The following is a 16321-nucleotide window of genomic DNA, read 5'->3' as shown; positions in this document are numbered from 1 at the left end:
GAGATATCAGACCTTTGAGATGAAAAGAAACTATTCACACACGGTGTGAACAAAGAGAAAACAGAAGCAATAAAAGAATGAAATATTTGGTATTTGATTAACATGAAGAGTACATGATGGGCTGCTTTATATAGCAGAAAGGGAAGCTAAAATAACAGAAAATAACTGTAAATAACTACTATCTATCATCCCCCCTCAAACTCAGTGGCAGAGGAAAGACTCTGAGTTTGTTTCTAAAGGATAGAAAAGTGGCCGCGGAAATAGGTTTCGTGAGGAGGTCTGCTATTTGTTCGGTGCCAGGAATATGCTGAACGAAAACTTGCTTTTGAATAACTCGATCCCGTACAAAATAGAGATCAATTTCGAAGTGCATTGTACGATTATGAAGAATAGGATTTGCTGCTAACATGACAGCACTTGCATTGTCACAAAACACAGTGGGAAGAGTAGTACAAGGAATATGCAGCTCATGAAGAAGTGACTGAAGCCAAGTGATATCAGCCAACGTAGAGGCTAAGCTGCGAAATTCTGCTTCTGTGCTGGATCGAGAAACAGCATGTTGCTTTTTGCTGGACCAAGATATAAGATTTGAACCAAGATATATACAGAATCCACTAGTAGACTTGCGATCATCAATATCAGACCCCCAATCAGAATCACAAAAGGCAAGTAAGCAAAGGTCCTTGGATTGATGAAAGACAAGACCGTGTGTTCTGGTTCCAGCTAAATATCGGAGGATGCGTTTAACAGCTCTCCAGTGAGTTTCCAGAGGTTTATGCATGAACTGGCTAACTTTATTGACAGCAAAAGAAAGATCAGGTCTAGTGATAGTGGCATATTGCAATCCACCAACAATGGACCTATAGAGAGTAGGATCTGGAAAAGCAGTGTCACCTTCCATTGATAACTTCTGACCCGTCAGCATTGGGGTAGGCATAGGTTTTGCAGAGGTCATTTTGGCTTTCTCTAAAAGATCAGTGATGTATTTGGTTTGACTCAGATGAATGGTGGTAGGAGAGGTGTAGACGGCTTCCAACCCAAGAAAGTAATGAAGCTGTCCTAGATCTTTAAGAGAGAAGATGTTGTTTAGTTGAGATATAAGAGAGGAAATTTCAGTAGAGTTGTTGCCAGTAATGAGTATGTCATCAACATACACAAGGATGTAAGTAGTAGAAGTGGAAGTGAACCGAGTGAACAATGAAGGATCAGATTTGGTGCTGTGAAATCCGAATTTGTGAAGAGTAAGGTTGAGAGTATTGAACCACGCACGGGGGGCCTGTTTGAGACCATAAAGGGCTTTGTTTAACTTGCAAACAAGATGAGGATTGTTGCTGGGAAAGCCATCAGGTTGCTGCATGAAGACAGCTTCATGTAAAGTGCCACAAAGAAAGGCATTGCTAAAATCGAATTGTCTGATGATCCAGCCTTTTGTGAGAGCAATGGAAAGAATGAGACGAATGGTGGAGGGTTTAATGACAGGACTGAATACTTCATCAAAGTCAAAACCCTCCCTTTGTTGAAACCCTTTTGCAACAAGACGAGCCTTGTATTTATGAATTGTTCCATTTGGTTGTCTCTTGATGCGAAAAATCCACTTGCAGCCAATGGGTTTGATGTTGGGTGGAGGAGGAACAAGGGTCCAGGTACCATTTTTGATAAGAGCTTGAAATTCCTCATTCATGGCTTGCTTCCAATGAGCACAATTAAGAGCTTGAGTTACATTCAGAGGTTCAGAATTGTGAAGATCTGAAGAGGAATCAAGCAAGGCAGTGGCATATGTCTTAGGCTTGTGAATGCCAGATTTGCTTCTGGTCTGCATAGGGTGAGAATTTTGAGGAGTGGAATTCTGATTAGTGAGGGAGGAAGAACCATCAGCAGGTGTGGGAGTAGGAATGTGGTGTGCAGTACCTGAAGGAGAAAAACTTGACAAAACATTAGTAGCATCTGGTGATATAGTGAAGGGAGAAGAAACAGGTTTAGTATGCCTAGTGATGCAAGGTATCCTAGGAAGAGAGGAAGGTAGAGATGTACAGGATGTAATGGAAGATGTGTTAGAAAATAAATCAGAAAAAGGGAAATCAGTCTCATCAAAAATGACATCTCTAGAAATAAAGACTTTTCCTGTTGGGGAAAGGCATCTGTAACCTTTTTGATTTATAGCATATCCTAAAAACAAGCATTTGTGAGACATGAAATCGAGTTTATGCTTGTTGTAAGGTCGAAGTAAGGGAAAGCATGCACACCCAAATACTTTAATAAAACTGTAATCAGGTTTATTGTGATAAAGTAATTCAAAAGGTGAGGTAAAACTTGTAACAGGTGAAGGCAATCTGTTTATTAGATAAGTAGCAGTAGAGAAGGCATCTTCCCAAAAGGATAAGAGGAGTTTGGCATTTGCTAAGAGAGCCAAACCAACTTCAGTTATGTGCCTATGTTTTCTTTCAACTCTACCATTCTGTTGATGGGAGTAAGGGCAGGTGAGTCTGTGAATTATGCCATGAGTGTGCAGAAAATGAGTGAAAGCATTGGATATGTATTCTTTGCCATTGTCAGTTTGAATCGATTTTATTTTCAGACCAGTGAAAGTTTCAATCATAGACTTGTATTGTAAAAAGGCATGAAAAACTTGAGACTTATTTTGTAAAAGATAAATGCAACTGTATCGAGTAAAAGCATCTACAAATAACACATAATATCTACTGCCAGTAGATCCAGAAATAGGGGCTGGTCCACAGACATCCGAGAATATAAGGTCAAGAGGAGCAGCATAATAAGTTGTAGAAGGAAAATGAGGCAATTGATGAATTTTGCCTAAACAACAAGCTTCACAAACAGAGCTATGCAACATAGTTTTATTAGCAGAAACAGGAAGGTTACATTGCTGCAATACAGAAGTGACAACCTTAGAGCTAGCATGGCCTAATCTTTTGTGCCAAAGATCAAAAGAAACATGTTTAGAATACAAAGCAATAGGTGGTGAAGAAACAACTTTATTTTTATGCACTAATACATTGGAAAATTGATAGAGACCATCTTTAAGCTTGCCTTTGAGGACAATATCCTTAGTGACCTGAGATTTGACAAGGCAATAATCAGGAAAAAATTCAAAAAACACTTTGTTATCTCTAGCAAACTGAGATACACTGACTAAGTTTTTGGTTATGGAAGGCACATGTAATAAATTATCAAGTTTGAAGATAAAAGGAGATGCAGATGATGATATGAAAGAATTTCCTACATGTGCAATACGCATACCTGTGCCATTTCCAATATGAACTTGCTCAGAGCCATTAAACTCAGAGCTAGAAGAGAGATTACCAAAATCATTAGTGAGATGATGGGTAGTTCCAGAATCTGGATACCAAGAATTGTCAGTGAGAGAGGCTGGTCCTGCGAGATAGGCCTTGGGGTTGTGGAATGAAGGAGGTGGAGGTGGAGGAGGTTGTTGATTCTGGGTGCTGTGAGATGATGGTTGATAATTGGAATCAAATCTGTAAAAGCATTTTAGAGCATGGTGTCCTACTCTTCCACATATTTGACATTGCAAGCGAGGTTGATTCCAAGAATTCCAAGACTGACTTTGAGATCTTCCACCTCTAAAGCCACGGCCTCCTCTGCCTCTTCTTCCTCCAAAGGATCTTCCATCATTACTGTTGAACCTTCCTTCAGTGTTGGTGGTCTTGTTTTCTTGCTGCAGATTGGTTTGTGTAACATTTGCTTGAATAGGGAGAGAATCTGTCTTTTTGAATCTTTCGAGCATTTCTTCTTGAGCAAGGAGAAAAGCTTCCAATTCTATGATTGAAAAGGGTGGGAATCGTGACATTGCAGAAGTGATGAGAGGAGTATATTCTTCACTCAAACCATCAAGGATGGCTTCAGAATATTCTGCATCAGTTAATGGAGAACCTACAGCTCCCAAAGAATCAATGATTTTCTTGATTTGAAGGAGATATTCAGATGCTGGTCCTTTCTTCTTGATGGACTTCAGCTGGTTTTTCAGTTGTTTAACTTTTGCTTGAGTGTGTGAGGCAAAATACACTTGAAGCCTTGTCCAAATTTCATAGGCGAATTTGCATCCTACCATTCTGTTTTTGAAGGATATATTCATGGAGGACAGCAGCCAGGATACAAGAAGATGGTCTTGTTGATGCCAGATTGCATATTCTTCAGATTCTTTTTCACTTTCTTTATCTTCTTGAGTTGAAAAACGGGTGGGGATCTTGTCTTTGTTGAGATGATCCTGCAAGTTGTGCCCATGTATTGAAGCAAGGGCAAGTTGTTCCCAAGGAAGAAAGCTTTCTTCATCAAGCTTGTCAGCAATGGGATTTGAGAAAGATTTCATAATGAGCTTGACTGATTTTGCATTTTCATTGCTTGTTTCGGATCTTGGAGATGATTGATCAGAATCCATGGATCGTTGAATAGCTCTGATACCATGTGAGATATCAGACCTTTGAGATGAAAAGGAACTATTCACACACGGTGTAAACAAAGAGAAAACAGAAGCAATAAGAGAATGAAATATTTGATATTTGATTAACATGAAGAGTACATGATGGGCTGCTTTATATAGCAGAAAGGGAAGCTAAAATAACAGAAAATAACTGTAAATAACTACTATCTATCATGTAGTACTAAAAATATTTTTCCTCTTTATATGCCCGCACCTCGTACACGTTTTCAAGCCAAGTTCCATAATCCCATTATTATTATCATAAGAAGATCCCAAAGAGCCACAATATTTTTGATTCATTTCTAGCTAAGTAGTAAGCACTGAAGTTGGGGTTCTACAATTGAATTTGAGTGGGTGATATAGCTAGCTGTTAACTTCATGGAGAGGAAAATTGGTTTTTTATTCTTGCTCCTCATTGTATTAGCTGCTGGTAAGATTCCGTGTCCGATTCATAAATTATGTTACGTGTTTGATCATTTTTTGGGACACATATTAAGTTAACTAAGTAATGAACTTAACTTCTTGTCTTGTGTGATGTGATTAATTTTATGAATGAGATGAGAGTAGATGTGGCGGTGAAGATAGCAGAGGCGAGACTGTGCCAGTCACAGAGCAACAGGTTCGAGGGTGTATGCATTAGTGACACCAACTGTGCACATGTTTACTGGGGCGAAGGTTTCACCAACTATACACACACCTTTTAATAAATCAGTCACAAATAAATACCACTAAGTGATGCATTTGATTGTGGTGATATATCGGTGATTAAGTAGCGATCATATAGTTAAGATTTTTCTTGTTCAATCCATAGTATAATAATTAAATTTTATCAAGGTTATTATTAATTCTTGCTTAACTCTCCCATGATAACTGTGTTAAACCCAACTGTATTGGCCATATATAATTGTTCTGCTCTTGATCACATTTTGTTTGGAATAATGCTGGTTATTTAAATTAGACATTCGATCTTCAATTTATCCTTGAGGTAAATACGCAAGTGTTTTTTTTTTTTTTTTTAATTAATATAAGGCGAAAGTTCATAGAAAATATTTAACAGTGGGATTTAATAAAGAGAAACTCTTTGATTTTTTATTATAATTATCAAAATAATAAAATATCTAACTCTTATAATAATTAGTATAAGTAAATATAAATATATTATAGCAGATTACACATCAATCAACATTAAAAATAATTAAATTGAGAAAATAAGTAAAAAAGAAGAAGATGCATTTAAATTTCAAAATAACGTATGCATATATATACAATTATAAGAAAAGATTTATTCTCGAATTTTCCTGAAGGTGGATACAATAATTTTGCATAATATCAAATATAAGAAAAATCACGAAGATCTCAAAAACTATCATTGTTCGTTCATCCCCATGTAAAAACTTATGCATCAAAGTGTTCGAAGTTAATACATTTGAATCAACATTAATCTTCTTAAAATTATATTGCAAAGAATCAATGTTTCAACATTAATACACTTGAGGGGGACATTGATATAATTAATGCATTTAAATATTTAACATAATCAGCGTTATTATTTATAATTTAAACACTAAATAATTGACATATACAGCTGGTTTTCAACATAAAGTGCTTGCCATCATGAATTTCTGGCTTTTTGATCTTAATAATATCATTTTCATAAAGTTTTGCTGGAATAATTTCTTGATCAAATATATTACCTATATAATGCATAATGACGCGGTACTGAGGAAATCACTTTAGGACGTGACACTTTAGCAACAGCGTCCTTTGCATTTGTTTGTGACCACTGGAACGTGATACCCTGACAATCACGTCCTATTCCCAAGACGCGATACCCTCTCAGCCTCGTGTCAGTGCGTCTCATCCCAAAAAGAATTCAACAGAAAGCAGTAGTGTATAAGCCGCGTTCCAGGTTACCAGTCAAAAGCAGATATATATGTTTCACCTAAAATCTAGGCATATTGATATATTCACAGTAAAAGAGTTCAAAAAATTCAATAAAAGCAACAAGTTATTTTCGTACAAAATGATCTTTACAGTTGCTAGCAATTTATTATTCTTTACTGGTTAGAAGACTAACTCTTAAACCAGAGAATAATCAATTCAGAAATTTACTAACAATTTATTATAATTTTAAGGTGTTGGATCAATAGCGAACTTAGGAAAAAAAATTATGTCTGCACACGAATAAAATAATAAAAGGAAAAATTTCTAGTTTTTTTTTAAATATATTAAAATACAAAAAAAATATAAACAAAAAAGAAAAGAAAACTTTAACTTAATATAAAAAAAGTAATCAAGAGTCAACTAAACTGTTCTAATAGAACATTTGGGGTCATCAATAAAAATTACGGGCCTCAATTTAATCTCTTAGAAAAAAAGTCTACTTGGGATCCCTCAGAATTCAAAAATAGACCCAGAAGATTAAAATCATGGTCCTCTGAAATTTAAAAAGACTCACATTAATCCCTTAGTAGGATTAACATGGGTCTATTTTGGAATTTAAAGGGATCACGAGTCGACTTTTTTTTTAAAAGATTAAATTAGATCCTGTAATTTTTGTTGATGACCCAAAATATATTTTATTTTATTTTTTTTCAAAAAAATTTATGTGTGCACTTGCACTAACTTAGGTCCGCCACTGTGTTGGATGAAGGTCTTTATAATAGTTTATATTTTTCACTTATGTAAGTGAATAATATAAACTATTATAAAGACCTTTATCCAACACCTTAAAATTATAATTATAGTAAGTGTGTAAGTGAATAATATAAACTATTATAAAGATCTTCATCCAACACCTTAAAATTATAATAAATTGTTAGTAAATTTTTGAATTAATTATTCTCTGGTTTAAGAGTTAGTCTTCCAACCAGTAAAGAATAATAAATTGCTAGCAACTATAAAGATCATTTTGTACGAAAATAACACGTTGCTTTTATTGAATTTTTTGAACTCTTTTATCGTGAATATATCAATATGCCTAAATTTTAGATGAAATATATATATCTCCTTTTGACTTGTAACCTGGAACGCGGCTATATACTACCGCTTCCTGTTGAATTCTTTTTGGGATGGGACGCACTGACACGCAGCTGAGAGGGTACTGCGTCTTGGAAATATGACGTGATTGCCAGATATAGCACGTTTCAGTTGTCAGAAACAAATGCAAAGGTCGCGGTTGCTAAAATGTAACGTCCTAAAGTGATTCTCACAATACCGTGTCATTATGCATTATATAGATAATGTGTTTCTCCAAAAAATTATTTCAATAAAATTTTATGAAACGAGATTACTAAGGTCAAAAAGCCTGATCTTCTTCGGCTCTGAATTTCTCCAAAAAATTATTTCAATAAAATTTTATGAAACGAGATTACTAAGGTCAAAAAGCCTGATCTTCTTCGGCTCTGAATTTCTCCTGAGTCGGTTGTTGCTGTCCTATACATGCATGTGAGACAAGGCAATAAAGCTTACGACAGTCATCACCGTTTTCACAACCTCTCTCCAGTTTCCACGATTTCCATTCTCGTATTTTGAGATGCCTACGTGGAGAAACCAATTGCAGCATACATTTTTCTCTTCAACAAATGTGCTTTTCCAATGAATTTCGTGTCCTCAAGCCAGGGAGTAAAATCCGCTAACAACGGAAATAGGTATATTCTTATCAAAAAGAAAAAAAAAAAGAAAAAAAAAGAAAATAATCATAAAAATAAAGATAATATAAAATATGTTAATTTTCTTTTCCATATCTGATAAAAATTATATCGAATGATTAATACATTATAATATTAAAAATACTTTTCAAGCCAGGATGCACCATATTAAAATGTCAATCGGTGACATATTCATTTATTAGCACAAGTTAGCACAATTCATTGGAGAAACAACAAAATATGCTTTTCCCAATGAATTTGGTGTCCTCAAGCCAGTATGCACCGTATTAAAATGTCAATCGGTGACTCTTACACGTCAACCACATATCCATTTGTTACACAAGTTAGCACAATTCATTGGAGAAACAAATAGCAACATGCATTTTTCTCTTCACACAAAAAATGTGCTTTTCCCAATGAATATCGTGTCCTCAAGCGAGGATGCACCGTATTAAAATGTGAATCGGTCGCTCTTACACGTCAACAATTAACATATTCATTTGTCACCACCACCAAAGATGAATTTACCGCGACGCTATTACAATACATTAAAGTATAAACTTTAATTTTCGAACTATCTAGCACTCACAATTCACACCATCCTTCGCTATAAAAAGGGGTGTACCCAACCTATTTGTTTCTTGTGAAGATTGTGAGCACTGGAAGCGATGGACAGGGCACGATTTGGGCTAATCTTCTTCTTGCTTGTTCTCCTTGCTTCTCGTAACGCTCTCTTGTGCAACTCAATAACTTACATTTATTGTTTTATATGTATATAATATATAGTTGATATGTATGAAATGTTAGAAGTATTGAATTTTGTGTTAATGGCCTAATTAATGCAGAAGAAATGGTGATGCAAACGGAGGGAAGGCACTGTGCGGCAAAGAGTCAGCGGTTTAAAGGGCTGTGCCTTAGCGACCACAACTGCGCTGGGGTTTGCCGTGATGAAGGTTACCGTGGTGGCCAGTGCAGTAGTGTCCGTAAAATATGCTATTGTTGTTAATCGGTGCATGCATGCCAATGAGAAATAATTAGACCAGACCTCTGTCTCTCTGGTTACCTTTTCTAGCTAGTTTCACCCTTTTGTTGTTTCCACTATCTAGGAAACAATAATAAGCAAATAAATTCCCTTAACTGCTTGTTAGTTGTTCGTGTCTTTTTTTTTTTTTTTTGATAATCTTGCTTGATTTATAAATATGCTTTTCTTTTGACTGATTTGTTTTGATATCCTCTGTTTGCTCGCTCTGGTTTCAACTAAGATTAACGCTTCATTCTTGAGAAATATTATTTTCCATCAATATAATTAAGGGCATATTTGAAATCTGTTTTGAAAAATATTTTGAATTTTAGGGGAAAAAAACCAGTTTAATAATGCCTTTTTTAAAAAAATAAATAAATAGAAATTGTAATTATTTTTTGTTTTCAGAATCAAATTTCGTGGTTTGACTTTTTAACTTTAGAAAATATCTATTTTATTAATTATTTTACAAAATAATTTTTTTTTAAAAAAAATTGAGAAAAATATTTGTCATTTTACATGGCTTAAAATTATCTCATTTTAAGAGAGATATAAACACAAAATTTAAATTTTAAATTAAAAAAATCACCTATTTTCTTTTTCTCATGATTTTTAATTTGTCTGTGTCTATCTCTCTTAAAATAACATAATTTATGTTATTTAAAATGACAAATACCAAATCCAAAAAAATTATAGAGAGAAGAAGAGAATTGTGTATCGGAAAAAGCGATTTTGTTTTTACATTATCTCGTTTTTGCGTAGTGGGGTGGGTAACTTGTTCTGCTTCCAAGATGAATTTGCCATAAAAAAAAGGTATTGAAAATGAGTGCGCTTCTTATCGTTACATGTTAACTATTGCGGACTGATAATTATCTTTTTAATTTCTACAACAGTTGTTCATGCCCGCAATTACATAAATCCATGAAAGTCTTTAAATTATAAAAAAAAATTATTTTATCTTTTTAGAAAGCTGGAAAAAAATGCTTTATTAAAAAAAATTGTTTCAATTGCATATAAATTAAATTAATATTGTCAGTAGCTGTTTTTCGAAAACGAAAAATATGAGATATAGTCAGACTAAAAATGGGTTTATTCTTGAAACGACCATCCATAATTATATTATTATTGTACAGATTCAAATCGTTTTATTTTTTTCTAGTAATTCAAACTAATTATTTTATTTCCCTTTCGATAACAGCGTTGGGCCTATTGTATCTTTTGGGTAGGAAACTGGGGTGTCCTATAGAGGCCCAGCTTATTTAAAGCTCATTATCATTGGATCCTATAAAGTGCAGAGTATGTATGCTCAAATGCTAAACCCAAAGAATAGAATCGAGTATTTACCCTTAAAAGGGCACACTATAACATAGGTGCACCAGTTCACTTTTGATCAGTTCAATTCAATATGAATGTGTTATGTGCAAAGATATTTTGAATACTCAAGTCAGTATTAATGTATTTAATGAGAATCAGATGATCATACTTGGATATATACCATTTACATTTATAGCAAGCTTAAGGCGGTTCGGTCATTGTGCTGTTTGGGTCTCGATCCTTGTGGGCCTATGTAATTATCCAAATCAACTTTAAATGTGGTGTGGTTTGATTACGAGAAAAATTAGATTATTGGCTATGATTGATGATGGACGATTACTTGCTGGATAGGTAAGCTATTGCAACTTAGTTACCCTTTAAAAGAAGCCTGATTGTTAAGGATCAGGGAATGAGGGGATATCTTAGCAGATCATTCTATATTATGTGGGAGTTGAAAATATTGGGTACCTGGTTGACTTAATTTTTTTGGGCTAATTAAGGAATTTTTTTTAGTTATTAGCCCTTCTTGGCCTTTTAAAATAGGGAAATATAAGTCTTATGTTGCATGAGATTTGCTATCTCATGCCATAGACACAAAGCATGTGGGACTCATTTTTTAAAAAAAAGTAAAAAATAAATAAATGTAAGCACACCTTTTAATGTATGAGTAGGAGAGGTACGTTATCTCATGTAACATGAGAAAAACATACCCTTTTAAAATATGGTTCTTTATGTCAGGTTTATAATATATGGTTTAGGCCTTTATTAACTTAATCTAACAGTGATAAGTTTGAAGCAAAACTCTAATTTGTTAGACATGTTCAACGTCAAAGACAGCATTTTAAATTTTAGGCAGTCTACTTTTTCTCATCTCAATGGTGCTTTGCGGTTGAGTGTTTTTTTTTTTTCCTTAGAGATAGAAGTAGTTGATTGAGGGGTTACCGCGGAGTCTTGGATTTGCAAAAAAATATGTACTTCTTGTAAAGAAAAAACCTACGGGTTAGTTGGAGCGAAAATCCACGACATATTAATAGAAAGGAATCTATCTTAATAGCCCCCACAAGGAAAATATGCAGCCACCCTAAATTACGGTTTAGCACCGTTTCTTTGTGTCTGGGACGTGAAGCAAAGACCTTTTGTAAATTATAGGAATTATTTGTATGAGAAAACAACCTAAGTAACATAAAAATTTAAACCTCATAATTGATACACATATAATTGAGGCTGGTTATAATTACCACCCTTTTACTTACTATTTCTTAGTATTATTTTTATAGGATACATGAGATTCATCTCTCATGTTACATGTTGCGTAAAATCGGCAAGTGTACCGATCGTACCAAGTAATAAAATAATGAGTAGAGTATCCTCTCCACGAGGATTGAGGCACCGAAGTTATTATAAATATTCCTCTCTTGTTGGATTAATCAAAATAGTTTGAGAACAATTGTGGTTTGTGAAATAAATGAAAACAATTCAAAATAAATGTAAATGGTTCACAGATTCTTTTATAATTAAAGAACAAAAGATTAAAGGTTGAGAAAATATTTGAGAAAATATTGCGGTAAAGAGAAACAAACACCTTTACGATCCCCACCTTGCAACTTGGATTACATTTACGTTTACTTATTCAGTTGATCAAACGATTCATCATCTTTTACAAGATTAGTTAAGCCCTAATCTCTTAGTGACTTTAACCTTATTAACTCTATTAGAATCCTAATCCTTTAGAAATCTCTTTTCAAGTTAACCCTTAGAATCAATGAATCTTTAACGTTTGCGGTTCATGTAGCCTATCCTTAGTGCGTACATGAACAGTTATCTTACCCTTTGTCAGGAATTAGAATTCTAATATCCCTAATGAAAATCCTAACCCTCGCAATCCTAATAGATTGATCAGTTCCAATAGAATTATATAATGAAGAACAAGGCAAGATAAATTCAATTTAAATAAATAAACATAAACTTCTACCAAACTACAAGGGGTTCACATCAAGGGTTGTGACCTTTACCACAATTATAAAACTAGCCAGACATAACAATATCAAGAATGAAAGACAATATAAAAGCTTTCCCAAACTCCATAGATGATTGGTGAATCTTCAATATCCCCTATGCAAACTTGATGTTGATCTGTCTCCGTCGCTCACGAACATGAACCGAGTGTTTCTCTGCGTTCCCTCTGCCTCCAAGTACCAAAGACTCTCTTAGAATATGAAAAGTTCTTGATTCTGAACCCCAAATGTCTTTTTAATGGCCAAGAATCGTGCCCTAAGTGAATAACTCGAATTGGGCCTAAGTTGGGTTTCTGGGGCGCTTAAGCTTGCTCATTCGCGTTTAAGCTTGCTAATTTACAAATGTAGAAGTAACGTTCGCGCTTAAGCTTTCTGGAGGGAGCTGAAGATTCCATGAAAATTTCACATAGCGCGTTTAAGCCTGCTGGAGCGAGCTTAAGTGCGCTCTTCGCGTCTGAAATTCCTCCTTGGCTCGCTCTTAAGCCTGATAGAGCGAGCTTAAGCTTGCTAAGGCCGAACATATTTTCTTATACAGGAGGCTTTAGCTTGCTAATTGGGGCTTAAGCTTGCTTAGGCAGAGGCCATTTGCTGATTTTTGGAGGCTTTAGCTTCGAATTGAGCCCTCTCTCTAACAACTTGATAATCTTGATGAGATCTTTTAAATCTTCTTGTTTTGATCTTCATCTTTCATATCTTTAATTCTTCCTCCTTTTATCTTCAAATCCCTTCAAAATAGCAAATGTATATCATTTAATTGATAATTCATAAAGTTCATGATTATTGTATTAAAACCCTAGTTTTTTACTTATTCAACTTGATAATTTATATTAATTTATTCTATAAAACAAGATAAACTAAAGGTTTATCATTACACTCACATAAAAAAATGTGTCTTTTTTTCTCTCTTTTTTTTTTTAAAAAAAAAATTGGTGGGCTCCACTTTATTTGTCTCACAACATAAGATAACTTCTTTCGTACTACATGAGAGAAGTAAAGCTCTATTTTTATTATCGTTAGATTAATAGAGAAGTTGAGTGAAAAGTTAATAGTCCTGGAACTTAATTTGATCCAACAATAGTAGTGATGATAATAAGATCTGGTAAGTATAAACTGGGGATAAGAATAATCTACTCCAACATAATTATACAATAGTGAATGCATATGTTAAAAGACTTTATATTCAACGGTAGATATAGCACGCACAACCCCAAGCAATATATGGCCAAGTGATTTCTGGCTTGAAAAATTTGAAACATCATCATCATTTGGATGTGGACTTTATAATATATATGGGTCACATTACCTACCGAGCCCCAAGTGAAATTTTGGGGTAATTAGATGTGTCACTATGAAATCTTGGGACATTATCACTTGGAGGTAGGAATGTTTACTGTGGACAGGATATAATTCTCCATATATATAAATGATATAATATACAATATGATTTATTTTTTCTTGGTTCACGCGTACCATACCTAAAAAGTGCATTTAGTTGAACTCTTTAGTTCTAACTAGAGGATAAATGGATTAGGTCGGCCTACAGGGGTCTACAGCCTAACCTATGTTAGGCCAGACTTGGCCTATTACAAATAGTAAAATAGAACAGGCCTAGGCTTTTTAAAAAACCTATTTAGAAAACAGGCCATAGACCTTTTTGTACATGTCGGGCCTATAAGCCTACAGGCTAGCTTATATCATATTATTTATTTTAAATAAAATAAATAAAATTATTATTTTAATAATTTTGAATAATACAATAATATTATTTTATTCATTCTTTTAATTTTTGAATGTTTAATAGGTTTAAACAGGCCTAGGCTAAGGCTTTTATTTTTTAAATATAAGTTATGACAGTTTTGTAATTTGAGGCTACACAGGCTAATAGGCTAGGCCAGACACAACGTTTTTTTACACAGGCTTAGCCTATTTAAGTCAAAGCCTAGCCTAGTCCAGCCCATTTACACCCCTAGTTCTAACAATATGGATTCTGTTTACAAAAAAGAAAAAAAAAAACAATATGGAATCTGATTCTGCATATCTAGTTTGTGTGGTAAAAGATTTTTCTATCAGATGGAAAAATATTAAGTTAAATGGAAGGTTCGGATTAGGCATTTTATTCAGAGATAATTAAGCCATTAATACTTGGATTTGTTTGTCAACATGGAAGAATGAGTCAACCAAATTGGATGCTTCTATAATCAATTTATTAATTATGGAATATATGCCATATGACGTTGAACAGCTTCGAATTATATACTGGATTTCACTTTTTCGGGATCCTAATCTAATCTTCTTGGGGACCCACCTGGGAAAATCCTGCAAGCTAGTGGTGACAAATTACTAGACTCGTGGTCATATTCAAAATACTCTAATAAAAAAATAAAAAAAATAAATCCACAAAACTTTAAAATAAGATTATAAATAAGGTGAAGAACTTGAAAAGCATGAGAATGAAGTGTGGCATGAGAGGTGCACACAAATGAATGGCCCACTCTAACAAATCGATGAGGTGGGAAAACCATGGATGGGAGAAGGTGGGTCACCAACCTCACAGATTCTTCTCCTTAATTTAATGCATCTTTCTTTTTTTCTCCAAGTGCTTCTAGAAGCAACAAAAAACTAAGGTTGGAGGGTGAGGCTTACCAACCATGTTCGTAAAAATTGACATGGCCGGCTCAAAATGACATAACTGTGTCTGATGCGGTAGGAGGTTGGTTGAAGTTTGAAAATGACAATTATTTGCGAAGATACTGATCAGTGGCGATATTTTATATAATAAAATAAGGGTTATATTTATCTACTTTTACATAAGATAACTACATTTTCTACACACATAAAAGCTAGGTGAGTCCCATTTCTTTTTTTTTTTCTCTCTTCTTACCTATGGGTCCCACTTGCAATCTTGTTTTTACAACATAAGATAAACATTTTCCTACAACATAAGAAAATTATTTCCCATAAAATAAATAAATAAATAAATGATTCATTTGATGTGTTGTTGCGATGAACTCATACTATTACTGTCATTATATCTCCTTAATTATAAACGATTTTTTTTTTCAAGGGACGTTAACTTAAAAAGCATACACGTCGCATGATATAGGGGACCATCCTTAGAGGCAAACCATTTTTTATTTTTTGGGATTAGAGTTTCTTGGGCTGTGTAGTATTGTTTTATTTTCTCTATATTTTATTATGCTATTCTTAACTAATAACATCAATAAATATTTGGTGAATTAATTAGAATAAGCATAACATCACACATCACATGCATGGCTACATGTCAATGTTCTAGAAATCACATCATATACATCGCCTAGTTCAATTAATTAGATTATCAATTGATCACTACGTCTCTGATTTAATTAAAAATTTAAATAGTTAAACTAATTAAATACTACTTAATTAAAAGTCTCATGTATTCAATTTTGAGTCTGGTTTCGGACTTAATAGGCCAAATTGTTAACGTTAAGGCAATTTGAATATATTGTGCTTGTATTTTGGTTTTTCCCAGTGGGTGGAAGAATTAAAAGAAAAGGACACTGTTGACGAGCAGTAGTAGTGTTAATCTCAATAATGGATGGTAGGGGAAGTTAGTTACTCAAATCAAACCTGAATTGACGAGAGTAAGTGGAGTAAGTTGAAGAATGCTTCTAGAAATATTTTTAATGAAACAAAATATATAAAGTAAGAAAACAAGTAGTTAGAAAGAAAGTGGAAAGGTGGAAGACCAACACATGAAAAGTTGGGGAGACGAATCATCAAAGATAATAGTGAGTTTTGGAAGTGTACCTAAGAAAATGTTTGGTAGGCGTTGCCTGGTTTTAAACTTATAAATCAATTGAGTCATGTGAATGTAGGCAAAAAG

The sequence above is a fragment of the Gastrolobium bilobum genome, unplaced genomic scaffold (genome assembly GCF_033153095.1).
Source record: "Gastrolobium bilobum isolate Gb01-03AN ecotype WA unplaced genomic scaffold, APGP_CSIRO_Gbil_v1 utg11336, whole genome shotgun sequence".
In the NCBI taxonomy this organism is placed as follows: Eukaryota; Viridiplantae; Streptophyta; class Magnoliopsida; order Fabales; family Fabaceae; genus Gastrolobium; species Gastrolobium bilobum.
The sequence above is the reverse complement of the archived record's forward strand: the minus strand, read 5'-3'. Positions refer to the sequence as shown.